This window comes from Triticum aestivum, chromosome 5B (genome assembly GCF_018294505.1).
Source record: "Triticum aestivum cultivar Chinese Spring chromosome 5B, IWGSC CS RefSeq v2.1, whole genome shotgun sequence".
Lineage (NCBI taxonomy): Eukaryota > Viridiplantae > Streptophyta > Magnoliopsida > Poales > Poaceae > Triticum > Triticum aestivum.
This window is the reverse complement of record NC_057807.1, coordinates 634482646-634506240: the sequence shown is the minus strand read 5'-3', so window position 1 is coordinate 634506240 and position 23595 is coordinate 634482646.

Below are 23595 nucleotides of genomic sequence, written 5' to 3'. Positions count from 1 at the left end.
AGATGCATCAAAATAAGCAAACAACACACGGAAAACAGAATCTGTCAAAAACAGAACAGTCTGTACCAATCTGTAACTAACGCAAACTTATGGAACTCTAAAACTCCTACAAAAATCGGAACTCCTGGAAAATTTGTTTATTGAACAGCAGCAAAAAGGATCAACGCAAAAGCACGTTCCTGTGATTTAACAAAATTATATGCGTGTGCGCAAAGTTTCTGTTTTTCAGCAGAATAAAATCAACTATCATCGTAGGTTATCCTATAGGTTCTACTTGACACAAACACTAATTAAAAGATAAAAACACATCTAAACAGAAGGTAGATGCAAGATTTATTACTAGACAGGAGCAAACAAAAACATAAAGAAAATTGGGTTGCCTCCCAACTAGCGCTATCGTTTAACGCCCCTAGCTAGGCATAAAAGCGAAGATAGATCTAAGGAGTGCCATCTTTAATTTTCAGTTTTTTAGTGGAGTCATGCTCGAATCCGGGAGGTTCTATCCGCTTCCCTTCATATTCGGAAATTTTTAGATCTAAAGAATCCAACCGCTTATTGCAAAGAGTAATCAACATATTCATGCGGTGAAGATTTCCCTAACACTTTTAAGAGGCTCAAGAGACTTTTGTAAAAATTTTGTTACTTCGCAAATCTTTCCAAACACTTGGGTTTCTTCTGGGGTAGGATGTGATCCTCCCTTTTGAGGTAGTGTTCTCACTATTCCCTCTATAATTTCATGCACAATATTGGGATCAATCTCAATGAAATTTCCCTTGGCAATGCAATCCAAGAGTTGTCTATGTGTCATATTTAACCCAACATAAAAATTATGAAGAAGGATTCTAAAGTTCACCTCTAGGGTGCACTTGCGATAAGATTCCATCATCCTATACCAAGCATCTTTTAAGTTTTCTCCTTGCCTTTGCTTGAAGTGAAGAACTTCAAACTCGGGAGACATAGGAGCGGAAAAGGAACTAGACATAATGACAAGGCAAACAAGCTCACGCATGGCAAACGGGAAAAGGCAAGCAAAAAGATAGGAGGAGATTGGGAAAGAGAGGGCGAATAAAACGGCAAGGGTGAAGTGGGGAGTGGAAAACGAGAGCAAATGGCAAATAATGTAAATGCGAGGGAGATGAGTTTGTGATGGGTACTTGGTATGTCTTGACTTGAGCGAAGACCTCCCCGGCAACGGCGCTAGAAATCCTGTTTGCTACGTCTTGAGCTTGCGTTGGTTTTCCTCGAAGAGGAGAGGGTGATACCGCGATAGTAGCGTAAGTATTTCCCTCAGTTTTTGAGAACCAAGGTATCAATCCAGTAGGAGGCTCCTCAAAAGTCCCACGCACCTACACAAACTGAGAACTCGCAAGGGGTTGTCAGTCCCTTCACGGCCACTTGCGGAAGTGAGATATGATAAAGTAAGATAAATATATTTTTGGTATTTTATAATATAGATACAAAAAGTAAAGATGCAAATAAAAGTAGATTGAAAGCAAATATGATAAGAGATAGACCCGGGGGCCATAGGTTTCACTAGAGGCTTCTCTCAAGATAGCATAAGTATTACGGTGGGTGAACAAATTACTGTCGAGCAATTGATAGAAAAGCGCATAGTTATGAGATTATCTAGGCATGATCATGTATATAGGCATCACGTCCATAACAAGTAGACCGACTCCTGCCTGCATCTACTACTATAACTCCACACATCGACCGACTCCTGCCTGCATCTAGAGTATTATGTTCATAAGAACAGAGTAACGCATTAAGCAAGATGACATGATGTAGAGGGATAAACTCAAGCAATATGATATAAACCCCATCTTGTTATCCTCGATGGCAACAATACAATATGTGCCTTGCAACCCTCTCTATCATTGGGTAAGGACACCGCAAGATTGAACCCACAACTAAGCACTTCTCCCATGGCAAGAAGGATCAATCTAGTAGGCCAAACGAAACTGATAATTCGAAGAGACTTGCAAAGATAACTCAATCATACATAAAAGAATTCGGAGAAGATTCAAATATTATTCATAGATAAACTTGATCATAAACCCACAATTCATCGGATCTCGACAAACACAACGCAAAAAGAGTTTACATCGAATAGATCTCCACAAGAGAGGGGGAGAACATTGTATTGAGATCCAAAAAGAGAGAAGAAGCCATCTAGCTAATAACTATGGACCCGTAGGTCTGTGGTAAACTACTCACAACTCATCGGAGGGGCAAGGATGTTGATGTAGAGGCCCTCCGTGGTCGATTCCCCCTCCGGCAGAGTGCCGGCGAAGGCTCCAAGATGAGATCTCGCGGATACAGAAGGTTACGGTGGTGGAAATTGTGTTTCGTCCTGCTCCTGGATGTTTTCGGGGTACGAAGGTATATATAGGAGGAAGAAGTACGTCGGTGGCCGCCCGAGGGGCCCACTAGACAGGGGGCGCGCCCTACAAGGGGGGGGGGGCTCCTATCTCGTGGGAGCCTCGGCAACTTCTTGGCTTGCACTCCAAGTCCTCTGGATCACGTACGTTCCAAAAATCACGCTCCCGTAGGTTTCATTCCGTTTGGACTCCGTTTGATATTCCTTTTCTTCGAAATACTGAAATAGGCATAAAAAAACAGCAATATGGGTTGGGCCTCCGGTTAGTAGGTTAGTCCCAAAAATGATATAAATGTGTAAAATAAAGCCCATAAACATCCAAAAGGGGTAATATAATAGCATGGAACAATCAAAAATTATAGATACGTTGGAGACGTATCACCTGACATCATAATACTCCACCACCATTTAATAATAAAACATTTGTTCATGACATAGGTGTTCAAGAAAGATGACATGATGTAGATGGATAAACTCAAGCAATATGATATAAAACCCATCTTTTTATCCTCGATGGCAACAATACAATACGTGCCTTGCTGCCCCTGCTGTCACTGGGAAAGGACACCACAAGATTGAACCCAAAGCTAAGCACTTCTCCCATGGCAAGAAAGATCAATCTAGTAGGCCAAACCAAACTGATAATTCGAAGAGACTTGCAAAGACAACTCAATCATACATAAAAGAATTCAGAGGAGATTAAAATATTTCTCATAGATAAACTTGATCATAAACCCACAATTCATCGGATCTCGACAAACACACCACAAAAAGAGTTTACATCGAATAGATCTCCACAAGAGAGGGGGAGAACATTGTATTGAGATCCAAAAAGAGAGAAGAAGCCATCTAATAACTATGGTCCCAAAGGTCTGTGGTAAACTACTCACAACTCATCGGAGGGGCTATGGTGTTGATGTAGAAGCCCTCCGTGGTCGGTTCCCCCTCCGGTGGAGCGCCAGCGAAGGCTCCAAGATGGGATCTCGCGGATACAGAAGGTTACGGTGGTGGAAATTGTGTTTCGTTAGCTCCCTAGATGTTTTCGGGGTACGTAGGTATATATATGAGGAAGAAGTACGTCGGCGGCTGCCTGCGGGGCCCAGGAGATAGGGGCGCGCCCAAAGGGGGTGGGCGCACCCTCCTGTCTCCTGGCTGCCTCGCGAGCTTCTTGACTTGCACTCCAAGTTCTCCGGATCACGTTCGTTCCAAAAATCACGCTCCCAAAGGTTTCATTTTGTTTGGACTCCGTTTGATATTCCTTTTCTTCGAAATACTAAAATAGGCAAAAAAACAGCAATACGGGCTGGGCCTCCGTTTAGTAGGTTAGTCCCAAAAATGATATAAATGTGTAAAATAAAGCCCATAAACATCCAAAACGGGTAATATAATAGCATGGAACAATCAAAAATTATAGATACGTTGGAGACGTATCACCTGACATCATAATACTCCACCACCATTTAATAATCAAACAATTGTTCATGACATAGGTGTTCAGGATGCCCAACCCCCAAGGTGTTTAGGCCTGCACATGATTTTCCACTTAACCAATCTATATTTGCGTTTGTGGTCTGCAACATTCCAACAAAAAGTACCTATGTGCTTGTCAAAACCATCGTGGGTACTTTGCGAGAGGAGATAGAAGCCCATGATAAACATGGGGAGGGTGGAGAGACATGCATTGATAAGGCAAACCTTCCCCGTGTTAGTATTGTATCTACCACGCCACGGCATAACTCGGTTACCAACTTTAGTGATTAGAGGAGCAAACAACTAGGCACATAGAAGCACAGGGAGGATGGGGAGCCGTAAGTATTTGAACAGGAACGAGCCTAAACTACAATTGATAAGATGTCATACTGTCACTGCCTCCTCCTCTGAGGCACAAGTCTCAATAACTTCACTCTTCGAGAAGTTGATTTTCAGCCCTGACAAGGCCTCAAAGCAAAGAAGAATGAACTTAAGATGAGTAAGGCAAGCATCATTATGTCCCACCATGATAATAGTATCATCCGCATACTGAAGATGTGTGATGCCCTTCGGCAAAAGGTGGGAAACAATAGGTGTGATGTGGCATGTGCCTTCCTCCCGAGATAGGATGCATGAGAGGGCATCAACAACAACATTGAAAAGCAAAGGAGAGGTAGGAGATCGCCTTGCTGCAGGGCCCTACCATTGGCAAAATACTTACTAATCTTACCATTAACAGACATCGCAGTGTGCCCACCATACACAAGCCGCATCATCCGATGCGCATAGGAAACATCAAACCCCTTGGCAAGGACGACTTGGCAAAGAAAATCCCAACTAATAGAGTCATATGCCTTTTTGAAATCAAGGTTAAGGATAATGGCTCTGGAACCTCTAACTCTAAGATCAAGCACAATCTCATGTAAACATAAAACACCGTCAAGGATGAACCACCCTTTAATGAAAGCAGACTGGGTAGGGCTAAGAACCCGGTGGACCACAAGAGAAAGTTGTTTCGCAAACCCCTTCGCCAGAAATTTTGCAAAGTTACTGATGAGAGAAATAGCATGGAATTGAGAGATAGAGTCAGCTCCATTAACTTTGAGGATGAGGGATAAAATCGCATAGTTGAGTCTGTCAATGTCCACGGTCCCAAGACAAAAGCCCTGAACAATTGCATGGGCCAAATTGTGCACACTACTGGGGAAGTGCTTATAGGTAAACCCTAATGAGTGGTCAGCGAGGTGGAGCACCCGCCACTGTTATAATTGAAAAATAGTTCTGGTGAGTGCCAGTGTCCACGCACCACAGTTGAGGCCATTCTAGTAGGGGGGGTCCCAAACTGTGCGTCTAAGGCTAATGGTAATAGGAGGCGGGGGACATGATGTTTACCCAGGTTCGGGCCCTCTCTATGGAGGTAATACCCTACTTCCTGCTTGATTGATCTTGATGAATATGAGTATTACAAGAGTTGATCTACCACGAGATCGTGATGGCTAAAACCCTAGAAGTCTAGCCTATATGATTATGATTTTCTGTCTCTACAGACTAAACCCTCCAGTTTATATAGACACCGGAGGGGACTAGGGTTGCACAAAGTCGCTTACAGAGAAAAGAATCCACATATCCGAATCGCCAAGCTTGCTTTTCACGTCAAGGAGAGTCCCATCCAGACACGGGAGGGAGTCTTCTATCTTGTATCTTCATAGCCCAATAGTCCAACCCATGTTAATAATCCGGTCGTCCGAGGACCCCGTAATCCAGGACTCCCTCAGTAGCCCCTGAACCAGGCTTCAATGACGAGGTGCCCAGCACGCAGATTGTCTTCGACATTGCAAGGCGGGTTCCTTTTCCAAATACTCCAAAACAGTCTTCAAACACACAAAACGTGTCCGGCTCTGCAAAACAAGTACCACACACAACCGTAGAGAGTGTAATATTTCACGAGTCCAATCCACTGACAACTTTTTGTAGCGTGACATCACGTCACCGCCCGGACATTATTCGAACCGTTTTTTTCAGCCTGCCGCTCCATATTTCGAGGTGTGGTTTTATTGGCATGTCTTGTCAAAGCAGAGATCGTGTCCCCTCATTGCGGGATTCTCATCAACACGGGCGTGGATAACCCAACCGTTCTGTTGGCATGATTCCTTGGGAATAGGCATGTTTTAATGCCTAGGAGGGGCGTTTGATATTCATCGCCCTTATAAAGGGGTAAAGATTCGTCCTTTTTCCTCCATACCAAGCCTTTCGTCAACCTCTCCCTCCTCGAGTTCTAGCACCGAAGGTTCAAGCTAATCGCTTCACGCTTCCCGGTCATGTCCGGACCTAGCCCTCCAGGCCGGTGGGTGGCTTCCTCCATCATAGAGGAGGATATCGTGAAGCTCCGGGAGGCAAGATACCTGACCGCGGAAATCCTCCACAGGCTTCCTGCTCAAGGGCATGTTATTCCAACCCCCAGATCCGGCGAGAGGGTCGTATTCATCTCCCACTTCCTCCGAGGGCTAGGGTTTGCTCTTCATCCCTTCGTTCGAGGAATCATCTTTTATTATGGGCTAGATTTCCATGATCTAGCTCCAGACTCCCTTCTCCACGTCTCGGCGTTCATTATCACGTGTGAGGCCTTCCTCTGAATTACCACACACTTCGGCTTGTGGCTCAAGACCTTCAACGTGAAGCCGAAGGTGGTCGATGGGAAACAGGCGGAGTGCGGCGGTGCTGCGGTGAGTAAACTCGCCAATACTACTTGGCCAAAGGGCTCCTTTGCAGAAACTTCCGACCTGTGGCAACGAGAGTGGTTTTACATCACTGAACCTTGTGGCAAGAAGCCTCCGTTACAGCTTGCATCATGGATTAATAAGGGGCTGGATGGGGGATCCGTTGATGAAGTGAAGACACTGCAAAGCCGCATTCAGAGCCTTATTGAAAAAGACACCAGTCTCATCAACATAATCCAAGTGTTACTAGTCCGTCGGGTCCTGTCGTGCCAGCGACGGCCTCTCCGTATGTGGGAGTTCAATCCGGAAGGACCACGAATCCTTCAGCACCTCCCCGGCACGACGCTCAAAGGAATGTGGAATTTATTCTTCGAGACACTAGAACAGTGGCCGGATACTACAGAGGACATCAACCTTGACTGCAACCATCCGGATTTCCCAGTAAGCATTCGACTTCCGAACACAGCTTAACTAAATTTCTCATAACGCCATATTGAGAAAACCATACTTGGCCAGGGCTGGACAAAGAAGGTGGAGAGAATTAGGTGTTCGGCCCCTCTTCCTGAAGACTCAGCCGATCCGGTGTTAACAAGGATGCTGGCTCCGGCGCCATATCAGGTGCCGGCGGAGATTGGGATTCCCTCTTCCGAAGATGAAAGGGAAGGAGAAGCTGACATCCCCTGTCCCCATGGGAAGAAGAGGACCGCCTCCGAAGACTCAGAGATAAAGGCTAATAAGCGGGGGAAGATATCCTTGTCAGGGGGTTCTGGTTCAGGAGGCGATATTGACACGCAGTCCCTCCGTAAAGATAGGCCTTTTGCCGATTCGTAAGTGAACAAGCGTGTTTTAAACATGTCTCGTTCTTTCCTGGTTGTAGAGGTAACATTTAAAATATATGTTTGTCGTCCGGCATGCAACCTTCCTCAACAGTCCTCCTCCTCGAGGGATCTTCTTCCGGAGATGATGGAGAGTGAGACGCCCCCACAGATCTCCCCGCCCGACAAGGCAGATGACGCCGAGGCGTCGTCCCAGAGGATCTCTCCCGATCAACAAGTGGTGTGAGGGATAGTGAAGGCCGGGATCGAAGGCGACACATCGGCCGTCCGGGATCCGGGGTGTGTGGCCCCTAAAGGGAACAACAATAAAGGCCCCGGATTATCTAATTTCTGAGGGATGGTGCAACCTGCTCCGAATCCGGAGGCACCAGATACATTGTTGGACACATGCGACATGCGTCGGTCTCAGAGGAACATCGTACCTTGATGGTTACGGTGATTGAGAGTGTTCTGTCCGTGAAGAGCAGATTGAATGAAGCCCTTATGAGCCTGCTAAGAGGCTTCGAGGTACGTAATGTAATATTTTTAATTGTGCTATAAACGCAAAATGCGCCTGTGTATAGATAGTAGCCCCTGAGACTTTGGTTGGCCTCCAAAGGGAGGCGATTAGAGGATCAAGAAATATATGCCCAGGAAATGATCTGACTAATTGAAACACATGTTGTTACATCTGTGGTGACTACCCAAGCTACAGATATTGAACATCTAAAGAAGAAAGTTGATGTGGCCGATGATGACACCATGCTTATGAACAGGCGGCTCGACGAGGCGCAAGGTATGTCGTTGAGGCACTTAGTATATGCAATTGCAAGAATATGAGCATGACGCTGAGAATTGCATACTGAAATATGCATAACTGCAGATAGTGTCGCCGCAGTTGAGATCCTTTGGGCTGAACTTGCCCAGGCCAAGGAGCAGTCCAAGATGAGCGGTGCAGCTGTCGAAAAGGCAGCTATCAAATTAAAGGCCGAATAGGCTACTCGGTGCCAGTGCGAGGAGAGAATATCTATTATGGTGCTTGAGTTAAAAGAGGCCGCTAGCCGATGCCAATTTCTTGAGAAAGATAACAAAGCCAAAGCGGCCGATCTTGACAAGGCCTTACAAGAGGCGAGGGAAGCACAGTCCGAGTCTAGAGCAGCTCGGGAGGAGATCCGACAAGCTGGGGAGATTGCGGCTGGTAAGCTCTTCTTATTACGAACTAAGTTCAGCGATCCAAAGTATGCTCCGCTTAATCAAATATGGAGTTCTCCAGACGCATTTTTGGACTTGCTGTGACACTCCAAAAATTTTATTTGGTTTTCAGCAAAAACTTTGTGGTTTTTGAAAAGAGGCCATTTAAAATTTTCCAGAAAACCTTCCTCTTAAAAACTTCCTTTTCTTTGGCAAGGATTTTATTTTTCTTCAAACTATGGTGTTTGATCTTTTGAAACTTCTTCTCTGTTGGTTCCCTCTCAAATTTATTTTGGGAGTTTAATCTTTTTTTTCTTTTAAAAAGAAACTCTATGAAAATTTGGCATTTTCATATCTTGGAAACCACCCATGACTTTGTATTTTGCCCATGTGGTAAAACCCCTCCAAAACCTCCCCTCCTCCTTGTAATCAACCTAAGTTCTCTGTCCCAACTAATCCAAGCAAGTTTTGGATTTTATTCTAATTTTCTTTCCCCTCAAATCTTTTCTGCAAATTATTTGGAGCCTGAGAGATTTTCAAAGCAAGTACCCTTTTGCTTTTGAGTTTTGACCTCAAACCAACTCTCCTGGATGGTCCTTTGTACCCACAACCCAGAACCATCTTGATCCACTCCTCCTCTTTTCAAATTTTTCAAATTTCAGTCTCTGCAAGTTTGGACCAGATTTGCCAAATTTGGTGAAATTCATATCTACACTTCTTCTAAAATTCCACCAAAATTCAGGCAGCCTACTGGAGCAATGAGTAGCCACTCCACCAAGTTTCAGCTCAAGGAAAAATCCCTAGATGCCTAGATCATTCTGTCGAATACCTTGCATGCACTGTTCTGTTCATCTTCAGTTAAGTTCAGAAATTCAGTGTCGTTTTTCCTTCGTCAGACTCGGTCACGCGGCCACAGTGCGCCCTGGCGCGTTGCACGCAGCCTCTTCCCCTTGACCAGCACCCCGCACGCACGCTTGGCCGATTCCTGGCGTCGGTAGCGACGAGCCTCGCCGGCGTTGGAAGCTTCTGCGGTGGCTGCACCTTCCGTGGCGGCCAGCGAGGGCCCGAGCCCGCTCGCCACGCCACCCGGTGCCGCCCAACGCCCCCTGGCTCTCCGCGTGTCCCTGCCATGCCAACGCACGCCCGTGGCACCGTCGCCGTGGCCCGGCAAGCACGGAACGTGCTCCCTGCCGCCGACGGGCCGCGCCACCCCCGTTTCGTAGAGCTCGCCCTAAACACCCAAATCCCGGCTAGTTTAGCACCCAAACGGACCCAGTGAACCCCCATGACGGCGCTCGACCCCTAAACCTCCCCGACCAAAGCACTGCGCCGCCGTAACCTTCACCGGAGATCCCCGTTCACGGCCACCGCCTCGGATCGCCTATAAAAAGGACCCCGAGCTCGCTCACGACCCCCACACCCTCACTGCACCTCTCCAAGACCCTGCCAAGCCACCAGGAGGACCTCGAGGAGGTCTCCTCCCCCGACTCCGGCCGCCCCGTTCTGCCTCGGCCTCCACCTCGATTCGCTCCGGTGAGGCTGTCGCCGGCGCCCAAACCCCGTCAGTTACCCCCTCTAGCTACCAGAAGTCTAACCCCTCCTCATTTTGGCCTTCGCAGCTCCATCCGACGAGACCCTCGACCACCCGAACCGCCGTCCGCCGGAGCAAGGCTCGCCGTCGACGTGGTGCTCGCCGGCGACCACCACTACCACCAACCGACACGGAATGGCACCCTGAACACGGAGGTACTCTCCGACCCCCCTGCCTCGCCGTGGATCGCCGCCGGTGACCACCGCGGCTCTCGGGAGCCGACGAGCTTCGTCCCCCGTTTGAAAGTTTAAACCTGACGAGTGGGACCCGCGCGTCAGCCTCTCAGATCCTTTTAAACGAATCGTTTTCTGAAAATGCCTTCGGGCAAATTACGCTTTCCCCTCTGGGCTGGCGTATTCAAGACTGGAACGTTTTCTGTTTTTTTTAAGCTAGCCCCTGGAAATCTTCTGTTTCATTACAGATGAGTCCCTGGACAAAAACCTTTATAACTTTTAAACAGAAAAGTATTTTTGATTGATTCTTTTTCTGTCCTCTTTAAAATTTTGTCTAGTTTTTTATCAGATTTATTTGAAAAATATTTGGAATACTTTTTGTGCACCTCTTGGTATTTACGATAGCGCATATATTTTCTTTATACCGTAGATACCGAAGGAGGTGACGGAGCCACGAACTTCACCGAGCTAGGCTCCGACTACTCCGAACCAGGCAAGCATGTTTGAACTTTTGATATGATTATTGTTTTGGCATGTTTGCATTAAGTAGTTTGTGGCATGTTGATGAACATACCGACGAATGTCCTGTTACCTGAGACAATGAGGCAAGTGAGTTTCGAAAATCCATGAGTGGATGGATGTGAGTATGCATGGCCATGTGTTGGCATGAGGATGGGTAAGATGGCAGTGTTGTAGCATGCCAGGCTTATGCCAGACTATGTGACTTCAATGTCAACTCGTATCATTCCAGTTCCTTCCATTCTTCCTTCCTTGTACTACCACATGTTTTCCGCAAGGAATATGGCTTAGTAAGTTGTAAACCGCTTTCCTGGTACACACCAAAAAGGAGAGGCCGTGATGATGGTTCCATGGCCCTGGATTAAAGCCAGTCATCCGGTCAGGGGGCATGGGTGTTTCCGGTTGGGACCGAGAGGGGGGCACCCCTTAGAGCGCGCGTATATAAATTTGATCCCATGCTATTCGAGATTGTGATCTCCCCGTCTCAAAAGTTTTTCTTGGACGATGTCTAGGGTGATTCCTAGCATCGAGAGGTAGGATGGGTGTGTACTGGTTAGCTGTGTTTTCTTCCGAAATACCATAAACGGAACTAGTCCTTCGTGACTACGGAAATCCGTTGGCTGTGGGAAAAAATTTGTACAAACTCTGCAGAGTCATATATTCCTTCGAATCATCTATTCCATGTCCAAGTTCGATAATAACTTATCCTGACCAAATGTCAGTTTTGATGACAGAGACTCCGGTGAATCGCATGAGTGCTAAGTCCGGTTAAATGATTATTCCTGTGGATGGACTAACCCGTTTATTTTCCTGAATTGAATATTTATTATGAGCATTATTTCCTTGTGAATAAAAGCCCTTTATGTGGTGTCGCTAAGACGCCCGACTGTGGCATCTCTTTTAAAGCCCTTTCTGTGATGTCGCCCCGACGTCCGACTGTGGCATTCCTTTTAAAGCCCTTTATGTGGTGTCGCTAAGACGCCCGACTGTGGTATTTCTTTTAAAGCCCTTTCTGTGATGTCGCCCCGACGTCCGACTGTGGCATTCCTTTTAAAGCCCTTTATGTTGTGTCGCTAAGACGCCTGACTGTGGTATTTCTTTTAAAGCCCTTTCTGTGATGTCGCCCCGACGTCTGACTGTGGCATTTCTTTTAAAGCCCTTTATGTGGTGTCGCTAAGACGCCCGACTGTGGTATTTCTTTTAAAGCCCTTTCTGTGATGTCGCCCCGACGTCTGACTGTGGCATTTCTTTTAAAGCCCTTTATGTGGTGTCACTAAGACGCCCGACTGTGGCATCATTTCCTTATATTTATTTGTTCACCTTTCGAGGCGTCGCTTCAGACAACCGATCGGTCTTCATTTATGTTTTGTTGGGACTTCAGGCGGACTACCGCCGTTTCCCTTTTACTTACCTCGTTATGCTAATTTTTTGAATGTACATTGGTGAATTAATCATGACGCATTCATGCATGCATTTGTTATATCTTACGTCCGAACTGTCTTGCGAGTACTTTCAAAGTACTCACTGGCTTGTTGATTTGGCCAGATGCTGACGAAGGCGATCTCATGGATGAAGAATTTGATAGTGAGTCCGACGCCTAGAGGAGTCCCAGTCAGTCTCGTACGACCCTGGATTTGGTCACTGTATTATATCCGCTTCCGCTACCAAATAAATTCATCGAGCCTCACCTCGACGCTCGATGAGATGACAGTTTTAGAGACTTGTATCTCTCTCCCCGCCGTGTTTTTCCACCACCGCCCTATCCTCGAGTCAGTAGTATGCCTCCACACCACTGTGTCATGTCCGCCATTATGTATATTTATTGGCGTGCTTGTAATAATTTGGTTGAGCAACCGTAGTTCGACCCTGTAATATATTTTATGCTACTGGCTTATTGTATCAAGAATTTGTCTACCAGTGAGGAGGATTTATCTCATACTGGACTCAAAAGATTGGTTTCCCAATAAATATTTTTATTGGAAAACCGGTCGTGACAGTTGCCGAAGAGTGTCGCTGATGTGACTTAGTTTTTCCACGCGCAAGAAGGACATGCGATGGAAAAGCTATTCTGCTCGCAATTCAACATGCCAAAGCGTCCACTGTTGAACGAACAGATGGCCCAGTGGACCGAGCTCCACAAGATATCTAGATCTGCCATGAAGGACGTCATAGTCCGGTTGTGGCCGACTGAGCCAATTCCGAATAGTTATTTCGGTTTGGTGCCGCAACTTGTTGATGCGGTGCCGCGTATCGACGCTGTTAAGTGGTCGACGTGCATAGAAGGTGCATGGATGGCCCTTGTCCGTGTTAAGACGTATTGGGCGAAGATGAAGGCCACCAATATTGCAGCGCAAAGTCCACCCGAGGGCAAGGACCATCACACGCCAGAGCATTACTTTGAGGCCGTCCTGGAGGGTGCCCGCTTGATAGAGGGTCAGTGCTCGAAACATATTATGTTTGAGTGAAGTGTACCAAAATTTTAACAACAATATTATGATATATTTAAGGCTATGTTTTTATACTTTTGCCCGAAAAGTTTTGGTGCCTCCTATGCGGCCGTTTATTTTTTTATATATATAATCTGAAAGTTTACCAGTCGTCGGCTTTAACCCCCTCGCATATAACACGGGGGTGTTCGGAAAAGCACTTGATCACACTTGACCCAATGTCTTGGTCCATTAAGGAGGTGTCAATGCGGCGAACCAGGCAATCGGACTATAGGGCTTTAACACTTTCACTTAGTCATAGGAGTTTGATGGTGGGTCTACGATATAGCCCCTGGTATGTATGCGGTTATACGGATACAGTGCGTTTACATACGTGACCAGAAGAACAGTCCTTCGTTTAATATGGAGGGAATAGCAAAGATTCCGATGAGTCATCGAGTAGTTGACCAGCTCTCACCGCATCATGACAGTCAGTTTTCGGCTTTCTCTACTGAGGTGCTCATCCAGACGAACCAGGACACAATCACAGTAGTTCTCCCTTTACTACCTTAGCCGATAGAGCGGAACGTAAGGTAGCAAGCACAGGAGCCGGGTAACCCAACTATTGACAAAAGACATGATTTGGAGCTGATGCATATAAGGCCAAACTCGCGACGCCGAAAACTCCCTATAGGTGTTCGGACTTTTCAAAGTATACCGGGCCGAATACAGCCCCTGGCAATGGACCCTGGTGTCAAGGCACGTGTGGCAATCTGACATGGGGGAGAACGCAGGTGGTGAGAGAATAAAACTCCAAACATAATATGGACCAAGCTACTTCTATAATATCCCTTTCTAGTAGGCGAACCATGTAATTATAGATAGTGTCGATAACTTCCTAGGACATTGTACATGCCAGAAAAGTATAAAACAAAAAGAGATAAAAAGGTTTACACAGGGTCTTAATCTAAAAAGAAACCTTAGTGCGGGGCCCTGCTGCACGTCTGCGCCGTTTTATCCTTTGTGATGTGTCCTTGAAGAGGGTAGTGTGATGACCATCTGTAAATAAAGAAAAACCCTGCAAAAGAAAATCCAGTGTGTCCGTAAATAAAGCTGGTTCGTCTAATGAAACTTGAAAGATAACCATAGAGTCCGAATAGGGTCGAGCCGAACTATGGACTACTCCCTCCGTTCCTCAATATAAGGTGTATTATTTTTCCAAAAAGTCAACCTTCTCTAAGTTTGACCAAGTTTATAGACAAAAATATCAATATCTAGAATAGGAAATCATTATCACTAGATCCATCATGAACTATATTTTTACATTTTATATATTTAGTATTATAAATCTTTATATATTTTGTTGTAAGCTTGGTCAAACATAGAAAACAGTTCACTTTTTGAAAAACTAATATACCTTATATTTAGGAACGGAGGGAGTATTTGTGTGCAGTGTGCCCCCGGCGCTGCCCAAGGGATTTTAAGGGTGTACTTGTGTATACGAGGCACGTATGCTATCGCCTTATGGGACAGTCGATGGGGTCGTAACTGCTAATAGAGGTCAGGTTTGTCTGAGCAGCTGCACTGAGGCGTACTCCAGACACATTTAGCTGTGTCCGCGGTCCTAACGATCGATGATCTGTTTGGCTTGAATATGCTGTTATGGACCTCGGTTGCTAAGGCCACAGTATCTTTCTCCGTACGGAGGGGGCGCTCCATATTTCCACTGACCATAATGACGCCACGTGGTCCAGGCATTTTGAGCTTTAAATAGGCATAATGCAGGACTGCATTAAAGCGGGTGAAGGCCGTTCTTCCGAGTAGTGCATGATAGCCACTTCGGAACGGAGCTATGTCGAAGATTAGCTCTTCGCTTCGAAAGTTATCGGGAGAGCCGAATACGACCTCCAATGTTAAAGAGCCTGTGCAGCACGCTTCTACGCCCGGTATAACTCATTTAAAGGTCCTGCTGCTTGGCTTGATTCTTGACGGGTCTATCCCTATCTTGCGGATAGTGTTCTAATATATCAGATTTAGACTGATGCCGCCGTCCATGAGGACTCGAGTGAGATGGTATACATCGATTATTGGGTCGAGTACTAGGGAAGACGAACCCCCATGACGGATACTAGTTGGATGATCCCTACGATCAAACGTGATCGGACAGGCCGCTCATGGGTTGAATTTGGGGGTAACAGCGGCATAGACGTCTCGGAGTGCGCATTTGCGCTCCCTCTTTGGGATATGAGTGGCATAGATCATGTTCACTGTTTTGATCTCTGGTGGAAATTTCTTTTGTCCCCTTGTGTTCGGCTGGCGAGATTCATCCTCGTCTTCGCTCTGAGGTCCCTTCCCCTTGTGTTCAGCGTTGAGCCTGCCGGCCTGCTTGAAGACCCAACAACTGCAGTCGGTATGGTTCGCGGGTTTAGTGGGGGTGCCATGGATCTGGCAGTTCCTGTCTAATATTTTGTCTAGGCTGGATGGACCATCTTTATTTCCTTTAAATGGTTTCTTCCGCTGACCGGGTTTGGAGCCACTGAATCCGGCGTTTACTGATGTATCATCTAGGCTTCCAGCATTGTTTGGACGTTTGTTTTTGTTATGTCATGGCTTTCCATTGCCATCCCTGACTATGGATGTGCCAGGCTCGCTGGTGCTACTGCGGGCTAACCAGTTGTCCTCGCCCATGCAAAAACGGGTCAGGAGCGCAGTTAGGGCTGCCATTGTCCTTGGCTTTTCTTGGCCAAGGTGTCTAGCTAGCCATTCGTCCCTTACACCGTGCTAGAAAGCTGCTAAGGCTTCAGCGTCCGGACAATCGAAGACTTGGTTCTCTTAGTGAGAAACTGATTCCAAAGCTTACGGGCTGATTCCCTGGGTTGTTGGATTATGTGACTTAGAACGTCAGCATCCGGGTTCGGACATAGGTCCCTTGAAAATTGGCCTGAAAAGCATCCTCAAGTTCTTCCCAACTTCCAATGGAATTTTCTGGGAGGCTTTTCAGCCAGTGCCGAGCTGGTCCTTTCAGCTGGAGGGGTAAGTATTTGATGGCGTGGAGATCATCTCCGCGAGCCATGTGGATGTGAAGAATAAAGTCTTCTATCCAGACCGCAGGATCCGTCGTTCCATCATATGCCTCGATGTTTACAGGTTTAAACCCTTCTGGAAATTCATGATCCAGCACCACATCGGTGAAGCACAGGGGGTGTGCGGCACCCCTGTATTTGACTGTGTCATGGCGTGGGTTCGATGGTTGTAATGTTCGGTATCGGCTCCGAACTGGTATATGACCGGCATATTTGGCTTGATAACCACAGTCCCGTGGGGGCACAATCCCTGGATCCGTAGAGGGATCTGGCCTTACCAGCCTTTTTGTCCTGGTCCTCACATAGATCATGTTTCTGGTCCTGAGCCGCAGCCTCCCTTCCTTTACGGTGAGGGGATGCGAGTTTGTGTAGCCACTGTGTCTCGTCCACGAGGTGGTCGATCGGTCCGGCTTGTCGGCAGTATTGTTCTTCGGCAGTATAGGAACAATAGCCTCGTTGTCGAATTTGGGCAGCGGTTTGCGCTTAGGGTAGCCCTGTGTTTGGCGATTATAGCCATATTTTTCCTCAGGGTCTAGCACTTCGTTCCATCTGTCATTGAGCGTATCCTGTGCGGCTATGAGCCGCTGCTTTGCTTCTTCAGGCTCCTTGCAGTGGTGATAGGCCTTTGATGGAGACGTTCTTGTTCTAAAGTTTCTTCTGGGACGACAAATTCATCATCGCCCAGGCCGACCTCCTCTTCGGAGACAGGTTGATAATTGCTATCTTCGGCATCGCTGTAGTTGGACAACAACCCCGGACTATGTTCGCCGTCCTCTCGCTCGTCCTGCTCCAACGCTGGATCTGTGGGGTCCTCAGCTTGGTCTGTATTATCACCGTCATTAGTGACAATGTTTCTATTTTTCCTTTTGTCGGATCGAGGTCGGCGCTTCTGACGTCGACGCTTGGGAGGTTCATCGATAGGCTTATCCTTATCACCATTGGCCTCCTTCTCTTTAAGTGTGTCCACCATGTATATATCATATGAGGATGTAGCTGTCCACCGCCCTATTGGCGGTGATTTTTGTGCCTGCTCCTCTCCGGCATCGTCGTCCATACCGTTGATGTCTTCGAAGTTGTAATTGAGTGTGTCGGTTAAGTCTTCGACAGTGGCTATGAAGTGGGTGGTGGGTGGGAAGCGAAATTCTCCGTCGTCAGCTTCCAATTCAAGCCGGATATAGTTCGACTATGAGTCTCCTGACAAGGACAGGGCTTTTAATGAATTTAGCACATCGCCTAAAGGTGAGTGCCGGAAGATATCCGTGGAGCTAAACTCAATGATCGACGCCTGATCAATTTCGATGGGCGCGGATGCACGATGTTCGGAACCTATGGCCAGAGACGAATCCGAGGTTCCGTTGACACAGGGCCCACTCGAGGTTGGATCTCTGTGCGGCTCTATCGCCGCTGAGTTTGCGGCTTCTGCGGCGGGTTTAAGCTCCCCATCCTTGGATGACGCAATCTGCTCCGGATCTAGGGTCAGAGCGGGTACATGTGTTATCCCCTGAGTGTGGCCTGATGATAGATTTAGGTCATGTTCATCGAGGCGACATGGAGCGGCTGGCAAGGGCTCGAATCCGTCGAAGATCAAGTCTCCGCTGATATCGGCAATGTAATTCAAGCTCCCAAACCTGACCTGATGGCCAGGGGCATAGCTGTCGATCTGCTCCAGATGGCCAAGCGAGTTGGCCCACAATACGAAGCCGTCGAGTATGAAGATCTGTACGGGAAGGAAAACCTCCCCTGGACTACATTGTTGTAGATGATTGATGGAGCCATCAAACCTTTTGGTGATGACGCAGCGGAACTCTCAATGAAAGCACCAATGTCGGTGTCAAAACCGAGGATCTCGGGTAGGGGGTCCTGAACTGTGTGTCTAAGGCTAATGGTAACAGGAGGCGGGGGACACGATGTTTACCCAGGTTCGGGCCCTCTCTATGGAGGTAATACCCTACTTCCTGTTTTATTGATCTTGATGAATATGAGTATTACAAGAGTTGATCTACCACGAGATCGTGATGGCCAAAAGCCTAGAAGTCTAGCCTATATGATTATGAATGTCTGTCTCTACGGACTAAACCCTCCGGTTTATATAGACACCGGAGGGGACTAGGGTTGCACAAAGTCGGTTACAAAGAAAGGAATCCACATATCCGAATCGCCAAGCTTGCTTTCCACACCAAGGAGAGTCCCATCCAGACACGGGAGGAAGTCTTCTATCTTGTATCTTAATATCCCAACAGTCTGGCCCATGTTAATAGTCCGGCCATCCGAGGACCCCTTAATCTAGGACTCCCTCAGCGGGCTCTAGTTTCCGCTAATCACATGTAGGCTCTTCCAAATAAGCCCATTGGCTCGACAGTGCAGTGGCGGGCGTCTGTGGCGGTTGGTGTGCAGTGCTCACCACAACTCTGGATTGGCAAACCGCGCCAAACACATCCAAATTTTGTTAATATATGTGGTGGCGGCCACACTTATATGCCCGCCACTACTATTCTTCTTCGCGTCAGGCGAATCTCCACGCTCGCATCTATTTTCTGTTTTCCCTCGTTCAATCACTTAGTCAATTCCTCTTCCCCATCTCCCCCTTTCGCGCCGTCGTGCGCCTCACCCGCCGCCATCGTCGTGCCTCTGACCGGCACTACCGCTGGATCTGCTAGCCGGCCCTTCCTTCTCTGTGGCCACCGCTGGATCTGCTCGTCATTCGCATTCGACCCGCAACGCCACAGGATTTGCTCGTCGTCATCCGCCTCGACCGCCGCTGCCGTCGTTCGAATCGACTGACCGCCACCGTAATCTGCCTCGACCGCCACTACCATCGTCCGCCTTGACCACCACCGCCATCATCTGCCCCGACCGACGCTACCGTCGACCAAAGTTGTCACCGGTGTAATATTTTCATGTTCTTTCATGTTAATTGCCTTGTTTATTTGATAGAGAAATTTATAGACCTAGGATCAAAAGCAGGAAGCCCATGAATAATAGAACAAAAACCCGACATTTTGTATGTAGTAGAACAAAATGTAATACCTTTTGCTTTTCGGTAAAGATGAAATCTATAATTAAAGTGCTTTAGGATTGGTTAGACTCTGAATATGACAAGTGACAAATTTGATAACTGGTTTGGCTTATTAGACTTGAAAATGAGTGCCACCGTTTTGGTGAAATGTTGATTAACTTCCATTTCATCAAATTTCTGGTACTCAATATATTCAATATTAATCAAAGGTCATGCTGAATTCTTGTGTTCTTTGGTGTTAGCTTCTTTATTTGAAGGGATATGGTTGCATTCGGGGTCATGGATTTGATAGAGAAATTCATAGACCTTGGTACAATACTTTATAAAGTGTTAATTGCATTTTCTTACATTTGACAACTTCTTGGGCTTATTAGATACTTGAAAATCAGTGCTAACATTTTGGTGAAACGTTGATTAACATCCGTTTCATCAAATTTCTGGTACTCAATATATTCAATATTAAGCAAAGGTCCTACTGATTTTTTGTGTTCTTCAATGTTAGCTTCTTTATTTGAAGGGATGGGGTTGCATTCGGGTCATCGAACCATTTACAATTAATCGCTGCTTCAAAATGATTATTAGGGACCATTAGGTGTAAGATCTGCAAGGTCTGCCAAAATTCATGTATGGACGGTCTTGAAACTGTAGTGCAGTTCGGGGTATTTTTCAAAAAAGGATTTCAAAAATCAGTGGTAACGGTCTTTAACTTGAATTTGTATTGAATTTTGATCATTTGTTTAACTGTTTTACTGACTTTTTTGTTGATTATTAACTACTGCATAATGTGTCCCATGCAACATAAGGGAGGACTTCAAGAACTCATATGGTAACGTGTTGTACTTTGAGGATGATGAGGAGTGCGAATTCGAATTGGATTGTTGCGACCAGACCTCAAACAGTCTGATCTTTGTGCTTTAGTGTCATCCCTGGAGCAGTAATGCTGACACGCACAATACTTGAATGAAAGAGTAGCAACCACACACTTATTACATCGAATGTCTCAAGAGAGAACTTATTACAATAAATATGGCTTAAGGCCATCAAATAACGATAATAGCGGCAGGCTTGGAAGATAAGTGAGTCCATCAACTCCAACGGCATCACTAAGTATAGAACCACGACCTAAGGCACCTTACTCGTCATCTGAAAAGTCTGCAACATGAACGTTGCAGCCCGAAAACAGGTCAGCACATGGAATATGCTGGCAATGTAACACATAGAGGGCAATGAACAGAAATATGCTATACTACATGCATATATGGCTGGTGGAAAGCTCTATGGTTACAATTTTGCGTAAAGCCAATTTTTCCCTACTGCATGGTGGTTGTTAAACATTGAGAGTGTAGACACCCTCTCAATCCCAATTAAACATCATCATTAAACCCAACAAATTAAATTAAAGTAACATGATGAGATTCACATGATAATCCAAGTACTAGATACTCAAAACGTCCATAACCGGGGACACGGCTAACCATGATTAGTTTATACACTCTGCAGAGGTTTGCGCACTTTTCCCCACAAGACTCGATCTGCTCCGTTGGATTTCTCACACTACATGGTGTTTGAGAAACGGATGACCGAGACATAGTCTTTCGGAAGCGCTAGCACCTTACGATCGGGTAGACAGTTACACCTACTTTCCCCTACATCTGCTAGTCTACCACTATAAGAGTTCGCACGACTTAATCAACTATGCTAGAGCCCATAGTCGCTTGTGGGTGCACATGGAAGTTTCTAGCATGAATAATCTCATGATCCCTTTGAGCCTGGGTGGCGGTCCATAAAGAAAAATAGGCAATCACTGGAATACCCAGGTGCCTCAATCCACCCAGATGTGTATTAAAGTTGCCACCTTAAATAAACCATTAAATAACAATCTCACATCTGTCATGGATACACTCACCCAATCCACGTCTACTAGCATAGCATGGTAATAAGCAAACATAGAAGTAACTCCCAAGGGTTTGATAATACAACAGGTAATAGGTACTACCTCATCTACTTCCCAAAACCCACATATTAATCAGATCCTAACCATGCAATTGTTTGAGTATTGATCTAATGCAATAAAATTTGGTAGTAAAGAGGTATGATCAAAGTGTTACTTGCCTTGCTGATAATCCGTGAAACCTAGAGATTCAAAGTAGTGCGCACTCCAGGTAATCTATCGCAAACAAACAAGCATACAATAACTACTCATCTAATGCACGGGTAAAACTCAAAGAAGAGATCTAACCAGAAAGTTCAACTTAAGAACTCAGGTTTGCAAAAAGAATCAAATCAAACGAAGCAACGAAAGTCAAACGGCGAAAGAAACAAGCTTCGTTTACTAATCTGGACCTAAGTCAAATTTTACAGTGGAAAAAACTTGTTTGAGTTGGTTAAACAGAAAGAGGGTTTCGAGACGAAACTCCAGGCGCTTGAATCGCCTGATTCCGATAAACGAGCGAAAAATTAAACTAAAATGAAAATCGGATCAGAAATCACGATCTGGAATAATCATGGAAAATCCGAGAAAAAGAAAAACTGACGAACAGTTTAACGAACGGACATTCGTTAACTGAAACTAAACAGCAAACTCGTCCGTTAAAACGAATGAACGAGCGAACGCTCGCTAAAAAAATAAACCGAAAAAAAACCGATCTAAAAAAATAAACCTAGGGTTATCAAAAAAAATCCGGATCGGTTTTCTTAGAAAACCGGGGCGGCGGCGGGCGGCTACCTCGTCGAGGCTCCGGTGAGGTTCGGCGGCTCCTGCGGGGTCCGGTGGGCGGCGGGAATCCAGGCGGTGGCGGGAGGCGGCTCGGCCGCGGCACGGCAGCAGCGGCCAGCGGCTGCGCAAGGCAGGGGGGTGGGCGGCTTGCGGCGGCGGCGGCTCCGGCTTGGGGCTCCAGGGCGGGCCCGGGGTCGGCTTTTAGGGGGGGGGCTTGCGGGAGGGGGCGGGGAGTCGTGGCCGAGTCGGTCACGGCGACGACGGCGGTGGTCGCGGTCTCCTTGCGGGAGACAGCAGCGGGGAGGCGGGCGCGGGGTGGGCCGGCCTGGCTCGGATGGGCTTCGGCCTAGCCGGGCACGGGAGTTTTTTTTAAACAATTCCGCCGAATAGAAAATAAAACCTAGAAAAATAAATAAAATTCTAAAAATGCCAAAACAAATTTTCACCATCTAAATAAAATATTTAGAACGAGATGAACATTTTCTTGGCCCTAAAATGTAGTTTTGAAAAACGTGCAATTTTTTCTAAATTCAAATAAAGTAGCCAAACTCTGAAATAAAATCTTATTTGATTTTATTATTAAATCCTCAATATTTCTTTATTTTTGGGAAAGTCATTTTATTCCCTCTCTCATATTTGTATAATAGAAATAATTAAAGATAAAATAAATAAAATCAAATGATCCTATTTTCAAAATTTGAGAAAACTCAAATATGAAAATAACGAAATCCCCAACTCTCTCCGTGGGTCCTTGAGTTGCGTAGAATTTCTGGATCAAGCCAAAATGCAATAAAATATGATATGCAATGATGATCTAGTGTATAACATTCCAAATTGAAAATTTGGGATGTTACAAACCTACCCCCCTTAAGATGAATCTCACCCTCGAGATTCGGGTTGGCTAGAAAATAGGTGAGGGTGGTCCTTCAGCAGATCTTCCTCTCGCTCCCAGGTGGCTTCATCCTCGGTGTGGTGGCTCAACTGAACTTTACAAAACTTGATAACCTTGCTGCAGGTGACTCGGCTGGCATACTCGAGAATTTTGATTGGTTTCTGCTCGTAAGTTAAATCACTATCCAACTGAATTGCTTCCAGCGGCACTGTATCTCTTAGCGGTATATCAGCCATCTCTGCGTGGCACTTCTTCAACTGGGAAACGTGGAACACATCGTGAACTCCTGACAATCCTTCGGGCAATTCCAATTTGTAGGCAACTTCTCCCATATGCTCCAAAACTTTGTATGGTCCCACCAAACATGGCGCTAACTTTCCCTCAACTCCAAAGTGCTTAACTCCTCGAAGTGGAGATACATGAAGATAAACTCTATCTCCGACTTCGTAAGCTGTCTCCTTGCGTTTAGAATCTGCATAGCTCTTCTGCCTGGACTGGGCTACCTTGAGCCTATCGCAAGTCAACTTCACCTTTTGTTCAGACTCCTTAATCAAATCTGGTCCAAACAACTTGCGGTCTCCAACTTCATCCTACGATAATGGGGTC